Raw genomic sequence first — 17,691 nt, 5'->3', positions numbered from 1 at the left:
ACCCTGGGCATGCCACTTAACCCTGTTTGCCTCAGTTTCCTCACCTGAAAAAAAGGACTAGAGAAGTAAATAGCAAACCATTTCAGAATCTTTGCCAACAAAACTTGAGATAAGGTCAAAAGGGTTAGATAAAACTGAAACTCAACAACAACAAAGCATACAGAATTTGGAAGCAAAACACGTGAGTTTGCCTACTGTTTACTACTTGTTACTTGTGAGACCACCTCTCATCAAGACTTAAATTCTTAAATTCTCTGATCCTTATTTTTTTTAATCTGTAAAATTAATGCCCTTGCTGACCTTCAAGATTCTGTCCAGGTTTAAATCTACAAACTTATGATCATCTATCATCCACATGTGATGAATATCACAGAAGTATAGGGAAGAATTTAGGTTGATTCTCTCATTTTCTCCTGACTTCCATCGCCATTCATCAAGTTCATTTTCTGTTAAGAATATCATACCATTTCTGATATAGATAGTAAAGCTATGACATTTTCACAATATAGTAATCATTAACCAATATGGCTCTGTAATAGTGTGGCAGAAGCAATTATCTACTTTAGAATCAAATCGAGGCCTCAGCATAAAATTGGATATTTATAGTCATTGCTTCTGTTTTCAGGAATAGATCTCATCTGGGTAACTGACTTATATGTCTTCCTATCAATATTGGGGTGTTTTTGGTATGTCTGCATTTCAAATTACAAATATGGAAGAGGGGTATGTATTAGACTTTCTTTTATCTTCCATGAAGAACCACCTTTCTTAAATAATAATAGAATTTTAAATATTTTTTCACACATTGAATTTCTTAGGATAGAAAGTTTCCCAAACTGTTTACTTATTGTTTTAATTCCTCTACCTCTATCCTTAAAGGTATTATTCTCCACATATATTTTTAATGATAGGGATATTTATATGTGTGTATGTGTATGTATATTATATATTATATAAATTTTTTTGGTAAATCTCTTGTCATGATCTGCAGAAATGATGGTAGGTTCTTTGTCATGGTAGAAAATTCTACCTCCTATTTTTTTCTTTCAGTAAAGCTGTAGAAGAAAATAATCTAATATTAATTTATCTTCATAAAGACCTTTAATTAAGCTATCTCTATAAGCTTCAATTTTGCTCCACAACATACAACTAAAATGGAAAATTTTAGCATCGTACTAAGTCATTTCAGTCAAATGTTTTTTAATTAAGTAAACAATAGTGGACTTACTAATTTTTCAATGTAAAAAAGTTGACAATTTTTTCTGTATGTTAAAATCTTGAATGTATATTTTCATGTTTACTATCAAATACTATCACTTGCCAAATTTTCCTGCTTAAACTCTGACATAATTTATTTGCTATTGGAACAAAGATTATGTGGAGTTACAACTGAAAAATATAAAACCATTTCACAGAATAGCATTATAATTTTCAGTATAATTTACTTCTTTCAAAACATAACACAAGGGGCAGCTAGGTGGCACAGTGGATAGAGCACCAGCCCTGGAGTCAGGAGGGCCTGAGTTCAAATCTGCTCTCAGACACATAGTAATTACCTAGCTGTGTGGCCTTGGGCAAGCCACTTAAACCCCCCATTGCCTTGCAAAATCCTAAAAAAAAAAAATCCATAACACAAACCATTTCATAGTTCACTGACAGAATGTTGAGAAAGTTTTTTAAAAATAAAATCATTTTATATAATTGATTATTGTACCATTTTCCTTGTCTTTATATGGTAATAAACAGTGAACTGACCTAAAGAAAGTTTTAAATTTATCCTAGTGCACTCAATTCAGTTAGTCTTCAGTGTCATATTATTTTTTTTCTTTTCTTTTTAAGGTTTTTGCAAGGCAATGGGGTTAAGTGGCTTGCCCAAGGCCACATAGCTAGGTAATTATTAAGTGTCTGAGGCCAGATTTGAACTCAGGTCCTCCTGACTCTAGGGCCACTGCTCTATCCACCTAGCCGTCCCCTCCAGTGTCATATTAAATGAAGTGAATATTTTTCACTGGTCTTATATGGCTTCTCTCTCATCTTTCCTTTAAAATTAAAAAAAACCACAATATTTAAATAAATATTGGAACATTTCTACCCCAGGGTTACTCTTTGTTATTTTTCTTAAAAAATACTGCCCAGATATCCCTCTTTAGGAATTAGTTTCACTCCATATCTGTTACCTCACTTCTGCTCCACTTTAAAGCAAAAATCTATTTTACAGTTTATTTAGCTCTTGAGCTTCTTGGTTCATGTAGTTCTAGCACACATATTTAGAAAAATAAATATCAGATGATCCAAGTTAATCCCCATTACTTTAATTAGCCAAAAGCATGAACATTTTATTGCCCTATCTACTCAAATCCTCTTCATCTCCTGTCTGCATTGGTACAGCAAACTTATAACTGTTTTCTATACTGATACTTTCTCCCTTCTCCTCCAGATGTCTTCTATGAAATTCATCCTATATACTATTATCACACGAAGTCTTTTTTAAAAAAATTATTTATTTATTTTCATCCATTTGTACATGCATATTTCGAAGTTACAGATTTTGCTCCACCCATCCTTTCCACCCTCCTCCCCTCAGCAGGGTACAATCAACTTTGCATTTTACATCCATATTTTCTTAAACATGATTATAAATTAATAATTTTTGGCATGAGGAATTAAGATTAAGGGAAAGATCATAAGAGATAAGTTTTGTAAAGCTTTTATCAGATTTGGAAGGGTTGGGGTTTTTTTCTGTGTGTTTAGGTTTTCTTTCTTTGGTTGAGGATAATACAGTCCATAGCCAGATACAAGTTGTCCCATCTCTCTGGACTGCCAAAAGGACCTGCATTCACCAAAGTTGTTCATCTTACAATGTTGTTGTTATGTATACATTGTTCTCTGGTTCTATTCCCTTCGCTCAGCATAAGATACCACAAATCATTCCATGCATCTCTAGAGTCCCGACCTTTATGATTTCTTATTAGAACAACAGTATTCAAATTGTTCATGTACCATAACTTAATTAGCCATTCCCCAATTGATGGGCATCATCTCAATTTCCAATTCTTTGCCACTTCAAAAAAAAGCTGCTATGGATATTTTGGAATATGTAGGACTTTTCACATTTTTTATGATTTCTCCTGGATATAGTCCTAGAATTGGAATTTCTGGGTCAAAGGGTATGAACAGTTTTATTGCTTTTTGGGCATAGTTCCATACTGCTCTCCAGAAAGGTTGGATCCATTCACAACTCCACTAGCAATGCATCAATGTCCCAATCCTCCTACAACTTTTCCAACATTGATCATCTTCCCTTTTTCTCATCTTGGCTAATTTAATAGGTGTGAGTTGCATTTCTCTAATCAATAGTGATTTGGAGCCTTTCTCATCTGATTATATATATATATATACATATATATATATATGAAATGGGATTATTTAATTTAATTTCTTCATTTGAAAACTGTCTGTCTTATCTTTTAACCATTTATCAATTGGGGGATGATTGTGATCTTATAAATTTGATGTAATTCTCTATGTATTTTAGAAATGAGACCTTTGTCAGCACTCCTAGTTGTGAAGATTGTTTCCCAACTTTCTGCCTTCCTTTTAATTTGGCAGCATTGATTTTATTAGTGCAAACCCTTTTTAATTTAATATAGTCAAAATCATTCATTTTGTAGTTTATAGTGTGCTCTAATTCTTGTTTGGTCCTAAATTTATCCACTTTCCATAGATCAGATAGATAGAGTATTTTTTTTGGTCTATTAATTTATTTATGGTATCACTCTTTATGTCTAAATCCTGTACCCATTTTAACCTTATTTTGGGATAGGGTGTGAGATGTGGATTTATGCCTAGCTTTTGTGATACTATTTTCCAGTTTTCCCAACAGTTTTTTTCAAATAGTGAGTTCTTATACCAGAGGTTGATGTCTTTGGGTTTCTCAAATACTAGATTGCTATAGTCATTTACTGCAGTTTCTTTTGAACCTATCCTAATCCACTGATCCATTACTCTATTTCTTAACCATTACCAGGCAGTTTTGATGACGGCCACTTTATGGTATAGTTTTAGATTTGTTAGAGCTAGGCCACCTTCTTCTATATATTTTTTTATCAGTTCCCTTGCTATTTTTGCCCTCTTAATTCTCCAGATGAATTTTGTTACTCTTTTTTCTAGCTTGTAAAGTAGTTATTTGGTAGTTTGGTTGGTATTAGCACTGAATAAGTAATTTGATTTGGATAAAATTGTCATTTTTGTTATATTAGCTCAACCTAACCATGAGAATTTGACATTTTCCCAATTATTTAGATCTGACTTTATTTGGATGATCATTCAGTTTCTGGCTTGTCTTGGGAGGTAGATTCCTAGGTATTTAATGTTGACTATAGATATTTTAAATGGAATTTCGCTTTCTGTCTCTTGCTCATAGACTTTGTTGTTATATATTGCTGATTTATGTGAGTTTATTTTATATCCTGCTACTTTACTGAATTTGTTAATAGTTTCAAGGAGTTTTTTCAAGGATTTACTCATGTTCTCCATGTATATCATCATATCATCTGCAAAGAATGAAAGCTTTGCTTCTTCATTGCCGATTCTGATTCCTTCAATTTCTTTTTCTTCTTTTATTGCTAATGCTAGCATTTCTAATACTATATTGAATAGTAATGCTGATAATGGGCATCCTTGTTTCACCCTTGATTTTATTGGAAATGCTCTGAGTTTATTCCTATTAAATATAATTTTTGTTGATGGTTTTAGATAAATACAATTTATTCATAAATTTTATAGTGTTTTTAAAAGGAATGTATGGTGTTTTTATTTCAGGATTTTTTGAGATTATCATTTGATTTCTGTTGGTTTTGCTATTGATATGTTTAATTATGTTGAGTATTTTCCTAATGTTGCCCAATCCCTCACTGCCTGATATAAATCCAACTTGATCATGGTATATTATCTTGGTAATAACTTGCTGTAGTCTCATTGCAAAATTTTTATTTAAGATTTTTACATCAATATTCATTAGGGAAATTGGTCTACAATTTAATTTGTTTTGGTTCTTCCTAGTTTAGGTATCAGCACTATGTTGGTGTCATAAAAGGAGTCTGGCAGAACTCCTTTTTTAAAAAATATTTGTTAGAATTCTCTTGTAAATTCATCTGGACATACTTTTTCTTAGGGAGGTTATTGATGGTTTCTTCAATTTCTTTTTCTGAAATGGGATTATTTAAGTTATTTATTTCCTGTTCTGTTAATTTAGGCAGTATGTATTTTTATAGCTATTCCTCCATTTCACTCAAGTTATCCAATTTATTGGCATACATTTTGGCAAAGTAGTTCTGAATTATCTCTTTAATTTCCTCTTTATTAGTGGTTAGTTCACCATTTTCATTTTTGATACTAATAATTTGGCTATCTTCTTTCTTTGTTTTTAATCAAATTAGCCAAAGATTTGTCTATTTAATTGGTTTTTTTCATAAAACCAACTCTTAGTTTTATTTATGAGATCAATGGTTTTCTTGCTTTCAATTTTATTAATCTCTCCCTTGATTTTCAGAATTTCTGATTGTTTAATTTGTTCTTTTTCTAACTTTTTTACTTGCATACCCAATTCATTGATCTCCTCTATCTCTACTTTATTCATATAGGTATTTAGAGATATAAAGTTTCCCCCTCAAAACTGCCTTGGCTGCATCTCATAAATTTTGGTATGATGTCTCATTATCATTTACCTAGATATAATTATTGATTATTTCTACTATTTGTTGTTTGATCCACCCTTTATTACATGTAATTTTTATTGCATCATGGTCTGAGAAGTGTGTATTAATTCTGCCTTTCTGCATTTGATTATAAGGGTTTTGTGCCCTAGTACATGGTCAGTTTTGGTAAAAGTGCTATGTACTGCTGAGAGGTCTATCATATCTAAGTTTTCTAAGATTTCATTCACCTTCTTAACTTCCTTCTTGTTTATTTTGTTGTTAGATTTATCTAGTTCTGAAAGAGGGAGATTGAGGTCTTCCATTATTAAACTTTTGTTGTCTATGTCTCCTTGTTATTCTCTCAGCTTTTCCTCTAAGAATCTGGATGCTCTACCACTAGGTACATACATGTTTAGTAATGATATAGCTTCATTACCAATGGTGCCTTCCCCCCCGCCTTATGTCCTTTATGTCCCTTTTAATGAGATTGACTTTTTGCTTTTACTTTGTCTTGAGATTAGTATCCCTACCCAAGATTTTTTTTACTTCAGCTTTTTTATTTTGTTTAATGGAATCTTGTAGTCTTGTAGATTCAATGGTTTCTATTTGTTTAATTCTAATTTTTAAGGTGCTGTTATTTTCTTCAATTAGCTTCTATGTTTCCTTTTCCAGTTGGTTATTTTTACTTTTAACAGAGTTGATTTCTTTGGTGAATTTTTTATAATTTTCCTGCTTGGTTTTCATTTCTTTTTTTTCCATTTTTCTTCTTCCTCTCTTCTTTGGTTTTTAAATTCTTTTTTAAGCCCTTCAATGAGCTTTTGTATTTGAGTCTAATTTTATAAACTGCTTTGATACTTCCCTGTGAGTGATTTTTCACTGCTTTCTTCTTCAGACATAATATTGCTATCATCTTTGTCTTTAAAATAGTTTTCTATAATGAGTACTCTTTCAGCCTTTTTGTTCATCTTCACTGCTTTAGCTCTGCTCCTGGGGTATAGGGAATATAGATCTAAGCTTTTTTTTTCTTGCTGGGTCTGGGGTCTCATCCCTAGCTTGTGGTTGGCCATGATGTTACCCATACAGTCCAGTCAGAGATTCTCTGCCGCCCCTTATGTTCAATAGTTTGTTCCTGACCCAGTCCTGCCTTTTACCTGTTCAGATTTGGGGGCTGGAGTCTTCCCTGCTAGCTTGCTATCTAGCTTGCTATCTAGCTGCTGGGACTTCTGTTGTTAAGCTATCAGGACCTGGATTCCACTGTGGTTAAAAGCCTCCTGTTGGTTTTCCTGCTCTCCCGCCTCCTGAACTTTCCTTTTCCCCCAAAGATACAGACCTCCACTGAAGATCCTCTATAGTGTCTACAGTTAAATGTTTTTTGAATCTTCTCTGTTTGAATCTTCTTGGTGGGATCTGTAGTTTGAATGTCAGAGTAGAGGCTTCATTTACCTTTGGTAGGGAAATGCTCCAGGAGCACATCAGCTTCCTGCCATCTTGGCTCCACTCCCAAAGTCTCTAGGTGAAGTCTGTCTTAGAATATGATTCCATTTCCTCCTTCTTCAATTCTTAATAACTCTCCCTGGCCCTACTTAAAGGTTTCTAGGCAAAGATACTGTAAGTACCATTTTCTTCTCCAAATCACTTTAAAGAGGCAAAATGAGGGAAAAAGGATCACCGTATTTCCCATGTACAAAACTCTACCATGTATAAGAAACACCTTAATTTTGGGCCCTGGAATTTGAAAAATATGTATTACATAATGTTATTGAACTTAAGTTTTATTCATCATCAACTTCATACAAGTCTTCATCACTGTCCAAACTCCATTCATTAGCTCATCCTCGTCTCCGTTTGATGATGAATCAGTCTTATGAGAGGCTCTGACCACTCTTCTGCCTGTGCTCTGGTCTGGGATTGACCCCAAGCACTCCCTGGGAAAGTCTGGTGTGTGGACACATGCTTAGTTCATTCCATTTCATGAACCTGAAGCACCAATTGTGTCCTCCTTGGAAATCAGTCACTTCTTTTTAATCAGCAATTATTCTTGCCTCTAGTCCATCTTTGTGGACATAGGGAATTCTATTTTACCCTTTGCTCTTCAATTCATCTCTTTAATTCCCTCTCTAACTCAGGTCATTTGACTGACTCACCTTTCATGGCCTTCTTCTGCCAGCATTTCCAGTAGAGTTTCTTCTTTCCAGAGCCAGTCTTGGATCATTTTCTCAGTTAAAGGAGGATCAAACTGATGTTCAACAGAACAATTTCCATTCACTTTTGCAAACTGGATCACTTTGAACTTGAATTCAGCATTGTAGGACAATCTTTTCTGTGCCATTTCTGGGCAGAACATGGCAAAATGTCACCTAATATACCAGTAACAAATGAGAAAAAAATAAGCACAAAGACAGGCATGAAAAAGTGAGAAATGCAAATAAAAAATCTAAAACAACTGTATAAGACATTCCCAGTTTTTAGAGCCCAAAGTTTTTGAAAAAGAGTATATGGAGAAATATGGTGAGTTATTTTTTCCCCCACACATCCAATGAATATCAGAGGTCAGGTCTTTATAACTCCAGACAAAGTGCCCTCCATTGAGCCACTAGTTGCCTTCACAGAAAGATTAGACTCCTTTTTTCCAAATATGCCTGTAGCCTGAGAAGGGTCCAGGGTTTAAGGGATAAGTGAGTTGATGAGGGGTAGGGTTTCTAACTAGAAACCTCTATATTTTAAGATGCCTAAACCTGTGGGGGGATTATTAAATCATATAAAGGGATATAGACTTTCTTACCATCTCTGGTTCATTGGGCCCCCCTCACAGTCCTAGGGAACATCTTTTAAATAAAACTTAATTATGGGTCATGAGTAGTATCCTCCCTAAAAGGAATGAATAGAATTCCTTCCAGAAAAGTTATTCAGTAATTAACATAATAAATAGATATAAAACAGCTATTTATTTTCTTCAGATGAAAATAATTGCTTAAAATAAAGATAAACACATATTCAAAGTATCTCTTAGGACTCATCGCTTTCAAAATATTCTCCCTGAGAGCTAAGAATCTTTCCAAGGACTTTTAGGAGATTTTGTTTTCATTTCAGTCTCCATTGTCCAAAATAGCTACTTAAGGTCCAGGTCTTTTAGCCATCTATGTCATGGCTCATCCTACTGGCAGTAATTATCTTTTTATCCAAGAAGAGTGTGTTTTCAGGAAACCTCTCTTTATCAGGCAACCAAGAACTCTAAATCTCTTGGAATCATAAATTAATCACCAATGTCGGAAACAGCCATCTCTCAAGATGGTTCTGTCATAAATATGCTTCCTATGATTCAAATTGATTTTAATTTCAACATAAGAGACATATGCAACACCTTTAAAATAGTTTAGAGGAGGCTAGCAAATATCATTAAAATGTTGTAAATAACATAGGCACTAAAAAATTAGAGAAGATGATATGAAGAACCCTTAATAACTTCATGTACATGAAGAAAAGAAATTATCAAGCTTGAATCTTAGAGGTTTCATTGTATTTTTTTGAATTTCCAAATAAATCTTTGCTTCCTTCTCTGAGATGTAATGCATGTCTTACCTAAAGAAAAAGTTGTCTGTATATATTCAGTATCAGTACTTATTTGAAATGATTTCTGACAATGGCATTCGATTGAACTGGTTATACTGGAGAAAGCAATCATACTAACAAGTTATTACTTTGTTGGATGGACTGTGTGTAATTAGATATACTGAGAGGGCTATTCTATTAAAGATCTGCTTTTGTGTATGCTGACACAGTTAGTACAGCAAAGTCAATCCCAGTTTAAGATTTTTTTAAATCTGATTTTTCAGCAAGTCCAATAGTCTTTTTCAAATGCACTGAAACCTGATTCTATATCTCCTACATTCTTTGAAATTTTCATCCTTAGTTTCATTTTACATTTGGATAGCATCCCTATTCTTTGAAATAATCTGTAAAAAATAATTTAAATAGAGTCCTTAGAGCAGGGGTGGCGAACCTTTCTTCTCCCAAGGACCATTTTTTGTATATTTGGTCAAACATTTAATTAATTAACCCCTAAAAAGCTCCTGAATTTATTGAATTTTTGCCTGCTGTTGGTATGGCAGTGCTGGACTATGAACTTTTTATGTTCCCAGCCCCTGCCTTAGAGCAACAATTAGATGTTATATCCACTGAATAGCATCCTATATTGTACTATCTTGGCATCCTTAACAAGCACAAAGTCTGAGAAAGGTTTTAATTATATTAGAAATGACTTTAGATGATTTGTAGCAGATTAATAAGTTTTTCTGAATAACTGGAAACAATGATACCAGTAGAAGCAAGCATGAATTCCTTTGAACCAACCAAATTAACCTGACTGACCATTTTTACATTTGCAATTAACTTATTGATCATCAAATTACCAGCTACTGGATGTTAGTCCGTTACACAATTTCTGAAGCGCCACAGTCTTAATATATCCTCTTTATAGGATTCATACTTTCACCAGTTCAAGTATTCTGGGAAAAACAGAGCAAAAATATGTACTAGGTAAGCTAAAGTAGAGTTCAAAAACAGAGGATTCATGTGACCCAAGCAAAATAGAAATGAGACATATGTCTAAAATATGTCACAAAAGGAGTAGCTATATCTTTAAATTAATGGACTCTCATTTTATATCCATATATATGTATATATCCATATATATGAATTACGGATGTGAACACCTATCTGTACAATTCTTTTAAAAACAAAGTACCTGAATGCAATGTCCCATATAGATACTTATTTTTACATACTAAAGATGATAGTACTGGTCTCAAATTCATTTTTTGTTGAAATTTGGGTAACAATAGTTCCTTTGAAATTGTTAAATGTATTTTCAGTTTTGATAAGAATTTGCAGGAGTGCATGCAATTAATTGTCTCCCACTTGTCATCTAGTTTCAAACATGTTCTCATAACCTCCTCAATAGAAATCTATCCAAGTCTATTGAGGTGCTTAAGAGAACATGAGCAACTAAAGATTGACAAAAAGTACAGATTTTCTTACAAAGGAAAAAAAGTCCTCCAATTATTTTCTTGTTCTACAATGTAGGAGAAAAAATTACCTTGTTTAATCTTTGGAAAGATGCCAGTCTTTTTTACAAGAACTAATTGAACTCATTCAGGCCCAGCTTTGTGACATGTTCTCAATTGAATAGGATTCTTTTCCTTTCTCTCTCACTGCTATCATGTACTTTCTTATTTCTAGCAGTGTTCATGTAGTAATAAAATTAGGAGCTATTTATTTAAATCACTAGCAGATTGTACCTCACTGAAAGATTATTTTATTCCTTCCCCAACAATATAAAGCACGTTAAGAAAAACTTAAGTCAGGGGTTCTAAATATGAAGTATGCAAACCCTAGAGGAGAGAATATACTTGGCAAGGAAGTTTGTGGAAATGGCTAACCAATATGGTAGAGAGAAAGGAAGAAGCATAACCTCATTCCCCTCCACAAATTTCTGTACACTTCTAAAAAGTATCCCAGACCCAGTCTCAATAGGAATGTCGAGAAGAATATCACAGAGAATCATTTGTCCAGCCCTGGTCACCATGGGAAACAGACAAGGAAGTCTTTGGACAGGGAGATCTTTAAACACTGCTAACAGGTTATGGTGATTTTTTTTTCTCAGAAGCTTAGAGTTTTCAATTTGTCAAGCACTACTTTACAGCAGTGTGTAATATATTCCATTAATTCACCACTGACCAGTCCTGGATTGATTTTATGATTATCACTTTGTAATAAGACTGAAGTCTGGTATTCCTAGATCATCTTCCTTCACTCTTTTTTAAAAATCAATTTTCTTGATATTTATTATCTATTTTTTCTCCTAGGTTAATTTTGTTGTTTTTTTCTAGTTCTATAAAATAATTTCTTAGTAGTTTGATTGGTCGACATCACGATGTTGGGGTCAAGGTATAATTACATCCAAGTATGACTGATCAGACCAATTCGAGTTTGCTAGACTTACTATAGCTCAGGTACAAATAATCCATATAAACACTAAAAATGGATATGTCTACCAATCTCTACATTTTACATTTCCCTTGAGCCACTGCAAGTGGTTAAATGTTCAGATCCCAAATAAGTAAATTAATTTAGGTAGAATTATAACTTTTATTAAATTGGCTTGACCTATACATAAGCAGTTAATATTTCTCTAGTTGTCTAGTTCTGTCTTTATTTATCTGAAAAATGTTTATTAATTCTGTTCATATTGTTCCTGATTTGTTTTGGAAGGAATAACAAATATTTTCTATTATCAGCAGCTATTTTAAATGGAATTTCTCATTCTATCTCTCCTTATTGGACTTTGTTGGAAATAGAAAACTATTGATGATTTGTGTGATTTTATTTTATCCTCTTCTTTTACACTCTGCAATTTTGTAAAATTTTTTAATTGTTTCAAACAGTTTATTAATTGATTTTATAGCTCTTTTTGAGGTGGTAAAGAATAGAAAACCTAGTGGGGTCCCCATAAATTAGGAAATTGATGAACACATTATAGTATACAAATGTGATGAAATACTCTTGAGTTGAACTTTTATCCACATAATGACTAACCTGTATTCCAGAGGTCTAATGATATAATATGCTGGTTGATTGGTTGTTGTCTTTTGTTCCTGAAGAGAACCAAAATGGAACCATAAATAGTCAGACATGACTGAGATAACTAAACAACCACAACACTGATTATTTTCTTGTTCAGACAATTCACGTCACCATACATTTTCCCCATTGCTATTGGGTAATTCTCAACTTTTATTCTTGGTATGTTGTAATGCCTCATGACTTGGAGTCATAGAATATTACTGTAATAATGTCATTGTTAAAAAATATGAGCTTCTATTGCAGGGAAAAGATCAGAATAATTTTAAAAAGCTATGTAATTTCCCTCAGATATTGTAATCTAACTCACTTTTCCTTTTCAATTCTGGGCAGAACTCATTAACTATTCAAAATAACTGCCAAATAAGGTAAGGATATTTCTGCTACCTATCTTTCGAAGTTCTTATAGGAAACAGTTTTGTAAACATTATTATGCTATTTGTATACATATATATATATATATATATATATATATATATATAAACATAAATATGCCTACACATGTATACCCAAATACATATATATGGAGTATATACAAATGAAGATGTAAGTTTACATACTTATACATCTGTATTACTATTCCAATAATTTTCTCATTGCTTTTGAATATCATCAATGGCAGCAGATCTCTATACTTTAGTTGTGAATTTGATATTTTGGAAGCATTTCACATATTTACAGGATCTGAGAGTTGGGAGGGACTTCAGAGGCCATTCATACCTGGACAGATTCCCTTCCTTGGCAAGTGGTAATCCAGCCTTTGCCTAAAGACTTCTAGTGAGGGGAACTCACTACCTTCTAAGCAATCTAATTCCTCTTCAGGATTTCTCTGATTTTAATGGAGCTTTTTTCCTTCATTTCAGGCTAAATCTTCCTTTCACAGCTTCCACCCTTTGAATTCAACTCTATATCAGAGCCAGACAAAATAAGTCTAATCTCTCTTCCACCTGATCACCTTCAAATCCTGAGGACATTTACCCTTCCTGTTCCCTGCAAGCCCCCCCCCCCAAATTTCTCTTTTTTAGAGCTAAGTCACCTTGAAATGTTGTGTAGCACTGTATTGTTTTTGTTCAAACACAAAGCACGGGCATAAATTACAAGACTTGAGAAGGTGAATATATATATGCCTATGCACATGTACATGTATGGTATGTAAACTAGTTTTGAAGGTAGATTTGACAAAATACATCCAAGAATGTTTTGTTATATTTAATTATTAGTTTTACTTTTATGAAGCATGATACATTCTTCTATCATCATGAGACCCTTACCAAATTGCCTAAATAAACATGTGAGCTACCCTAGGTTCACTGTCAAAGGAATTTACAAGTGTAGTTAGCAATACTAATATGAATCATTAGTACAATTAGACTAAATGACATTCTATAATTTGAAGAACTTGTCACACTAACAGGTTGAGGAATAATCAAGAAGATGTGTGACTCACTGAAGAAGTTCATTGTTGTGATATTTCCCTTATTCATGTACATTCTTCTCCTGCCTGTATGCCCAAACTGATAGAACAGAAAGAAAGAAACATGTGGTTGTGACTAAATTTTAATTCCCAAACATACAGAAGTCAGCATTTATTGAACAGAATGCCAGGATGGAATATAATATAGAGTCCTTGCATTGTAAGAGTTTCGTAACAATAATGCAAGCCTATGGTTTTAGAGAACATTCAAAGACAAACAGATAGGTCAAGATGTATTGAGTTTATTTTGTGTGTTCAACTGTTCTACCTAAGTATTCTAATCCCAAGGCATATGGGAATAGCCCAAGTCTTGAAACAGAACCTCTCTCTTAAATTCACTACATTCCTTCCCAAGAGTGAAACTTCTGATGGAAATCAGTAGATAGTGATTAAAAACCTACTGTAATTGAGCACCGTAACAGAACTGAAAACATAAGGACAAAAACCAGAACACTCCTTCCCCTTAAATCAGGACCCATGACAAAATATCACTTTTTGACCTGCTCCAAGAGTACCTCAGTAATCCATGTATTTATTTGGTGAAATGACTTGGACAACATCCCAAGGTGTTATCTCTTTGTCAGGTGATGCCATTTGGAGAAACAGTAATCACACTGTCTCCTCTTCCCAACAGGGTCCTTGTCCAAATAAGTTTTAGTCTTTCAAAAGGAATATGACAACCTTAACACTAAGTGATACACTGTTGGTGGAGCTGTGAAATGGCCCAACTGTTGGGAAAACTTTAGAATTAGTCACCTTTACTGAAATGGTTGGGTGTGAGGCAAAGAAAGAGACCTTGGTAACCTTTTGGTGTTGGACCCATTGTAGCTGTTTTGCCTTCTTGTATGTCAATGCCCAAGAATCCTGGCTTGACCTTTCTTTTATTTTCCAAGAAATTCATGTTTAATATGTTGTCTTATCATTGTTTTAAAATTATTAGATCTGTTTAAATACTTAATCTTTTATCAGTAAAAATAAATTGTAATAGAATATAAGTAAATCTTGTTTTACTTTTCTTTATTTCTGTAGCACCTAGCACAATGTAGTCACTGTGCAGAGTAGATACTTAATAAAAGCTTTTTGAACTGAAATAAAATGAATCTTAGAGATCTTGTAGCTCAGATCTTTCATTTTATTTAAATGAAATTTGAAACCCAGAAAGTTAAGATAGCCTAATTTCATTCAACAGGATGGGAATATCTGTGTGCCAGATACTAATTTCCTTGCTCTCAGCATCATTTGACATTTGACATTTTTTATTTTTTATTTTTGGTCAATCAATCAACAGGCATTTATTAAACATATATTAAAGGTCTAGTACTTTGGAAATTTCTGGGAATATAAATATACAAGTAGAAGAACAATCTCTACTCCCAAGGAGCTTACATAAAGGTAATTGGGGGGAGGGCAATATAACAAATAAAAGGAAGCTGAAAAAGCTGAGTAGTAGATTGGTAAATATTTAATAACTAGGCTCTTGTGGGGAGGATGTATGGAGGAGACATTTTTAAGTTTTATCTGTATTATTGACACTTTCTGAAGTTTAAGCATTCAGCAAAACTATAAATCAAATCCTGATTTCTAGCAGTTGCAGATTAATGGTAAAGGAGCATAACAAAAGATGACTAGAATTGCAACCTGGAAAGAAATGAGACATGTCTAGCCTGTCTACCCTCCTTAATTGGAGGTTCTGGGTGGAACCCCGCAATCAGAGGGAGAGCTCCTAGGAGCAGCAAATACTTCCATTGTGGATTTTACTCATAAAATAAGCTTCACAGTTAAGATCTAGGGCTTAGAAGAGAAGTCTGGGGTATAGGCAGGAGAGGAATGAACTTGAGACATTTAGATTTAATAAGCATTCATTACTTTCTTTTTTGTTTTCATTCTCTCTGTCCTTTGCTCTTTAACAGTGCTTAGTAAGTTTAGTTTGGACCTAAGACTGTGTAATTTTATATGCTCTGATAGGATAGATCTTAAATTATTTAATCTTAGTTTAAATTATGTGACTTTTTTAAAAAGCATAAATTTAAGGCACTACCATTGCACCAGTGCATAAAGTTCACTGGAAATACATATGCTGAATCGATATGTGAAGATTCCACTGTCACTGATAGAAGAGAATTCAATTAAGCTCAATTATATATTTATTTAATGCCTAATGTATATGGCTTTGGGCTTTGGCACCAAGTATAAAAGACAAATTAAACCTTTCCCAAAAAAGAGTTTATTCATAATGGTGACAATAGACAGAACTTGAATAATAACATGTTGTTTGCAAAATGCTTTATGGATCTTATCTCATTTGGTCCTTACAACTGACTAGTAATGTATGTTCTGTTATTTTCCCTACGTTAAAGATGAGAGTCAAATGACCTGCTCAGGGACATATGGCTGAAGTATCTGAGATAGGATTTGAACTCAAGTCTTTTTGACATCAGCTCCTGTGCTGCTTACACCCTATGCTTATTAACAAATAATTAATTATTATCAGCAAAAGAGAAATTGGACACAAGAAGAATGCCTATTCTTTCTGAAAGAGCATATTCTTTAAGCTTCATCCTACCTAAAGTCCAATGATACTTAACTTATTGATCACATTTTTCACTTTGAAAGGTCATTTCAATTGAAAACACTTAGTATTGGTTCTATTATAATAAGTATTGTAAATTGCAACACGTGCACTTAGCCATGGAATAGAGGAGCACAAATTTAGTGCTGGAAAGAATCTTTGAGGTCATCGGTCCAACCTTCTACTATTATTACAAATGAGAAAACAAGCACAGTGATTAGTGACTCTTATGTGGTCACACAGCCAGTAAGTAGAGGTATCAGAATTTGAACTCTTGTCTTTCTTATTCTTAGTCCAATGCCTTACTCATTATTTTTTGCTGACTCTTAAGTACCTCTCAAACTATATATTGTGGATTTTATAGGTAACAAGAGAGATCATATTGACTAAACAAGTCACTTCAATATGTTTCTCATAAAGTCAGAAAGGAAATAAATATCCAGAAAAATATATCCTTTGAAATAAAAGTACAGAAAATTATTAAAATCCTTTTAGATGCTCTTTAATATTATTCATTAGTGTTATTTCCCCTTTACAATGTTCATTGAGAAATATTTAGCTGGAACAAATAGGAGCTTATAGGAAAGTATCTTCTCACCTAGAGATCCTCATTCTTTTTTGGAAAACTATCTTTAAAAATTGCCAGTCTTTGGGATATTCTTTCATTTTTTTAGATTTTTTTTGCAAGGCAAATGGGGTTAAGTGGCTTGCCCAAGGCCACACAGCTAGGTAATTATTAAATGTCTTAGACCGGATTTGAACCCAGGTATTCCTGACTCCAGGACCAGTGCTTTATCTACTGCACCACCTAGCCGCCCAATTCTTTCATTTTTCTGATCAATATTATAGCTATCTTTTTTGCATGAACATACTTCAAAATAATGAAGGTTTTTCTTATTAAGAGAAATAAAACTAAATTCCTAGGAAAGCCAATTGTTTAGGAACATCACATTAGCTGATAATTTGTTACTAGCTATCCCTCAATGTTTTCCTTTTCTTTAAGCCTAGGAAACATAGGATCTTTTTTCCTTACCTTAAATTTTAAAAATTCAGAAATCAGCATTTTTTGAAAAATCCAACTTTCTAAATTCACCACACAAGCCTAGTTTTCAAATAGCAGTGAGAATGCAAGACTGCTCTTTGCCCGCTGTGGATTTATCTGCCAAGCCAGACATGGTTTGGAGGACTTAGATAAGAAAAAACTTTTTTTAATCAAATAAGCCCTTCATTTTAAGGAAATGCATACTTGGAGTTTTAAAATTTATTATGATCAGAAATAACTTAAACTGGTTTTTAAGTCTTATTCTCCAACT

General features: G+C 33.3%; 1 protein-coding gene and 1 long non-coding RNA gene across 5 annotated transcripts in view; one reads left to right on the top strand and one right to left on the bottom strand.

The window, feature by feature from the left end:
- The window catches only part of PRKN (parkin RBR E3 ubiquitin protein ligase), a 2,033,074-nt gene that overhangs the window by 1,431,334 nt on the left and 584,049 nt on the right, over positions 1 to 17,691 (top strand). The gene's annotated exons all lie outside the window — the stretch shown is intronic.
- Positions 10,110 to 17,472, bottom strand: LOC141488160 (uncharacterized). Its single transcript, XR_012468596.1, has 3 exons — positions 17,412 to 17,472; positions 12,291 to 12,349; positions 10,110 to 10,201 (listed from the first exon to the last, which is right to left on the bottom strand). It is a non-coding gene; the product is annotated as an uncharacterized LOC141488160 (long non-coding RNA).

This window comes from Macrotis lagotis, chromosome 5, assembly GCF_037893015.1.
Source record: "Macrotis lagotis isolate mMagLag1 chromosome 5, bilby.v1.9.chrom.fasta, whole genome shotgun sequence".
In the NCBI taxonomy this organism is placed as follows: Eukaryota; Metazoa; Chordata; class Mammalia; order Peramelemorphia; family Peramelidae; genus Macrotis; species Macrotis lagotis.
The sequence above is the reverse complement of the archived record's forward strand: the minus strand, read 5'-3'. Positions and strand labels throughout refer to the sequence as shown.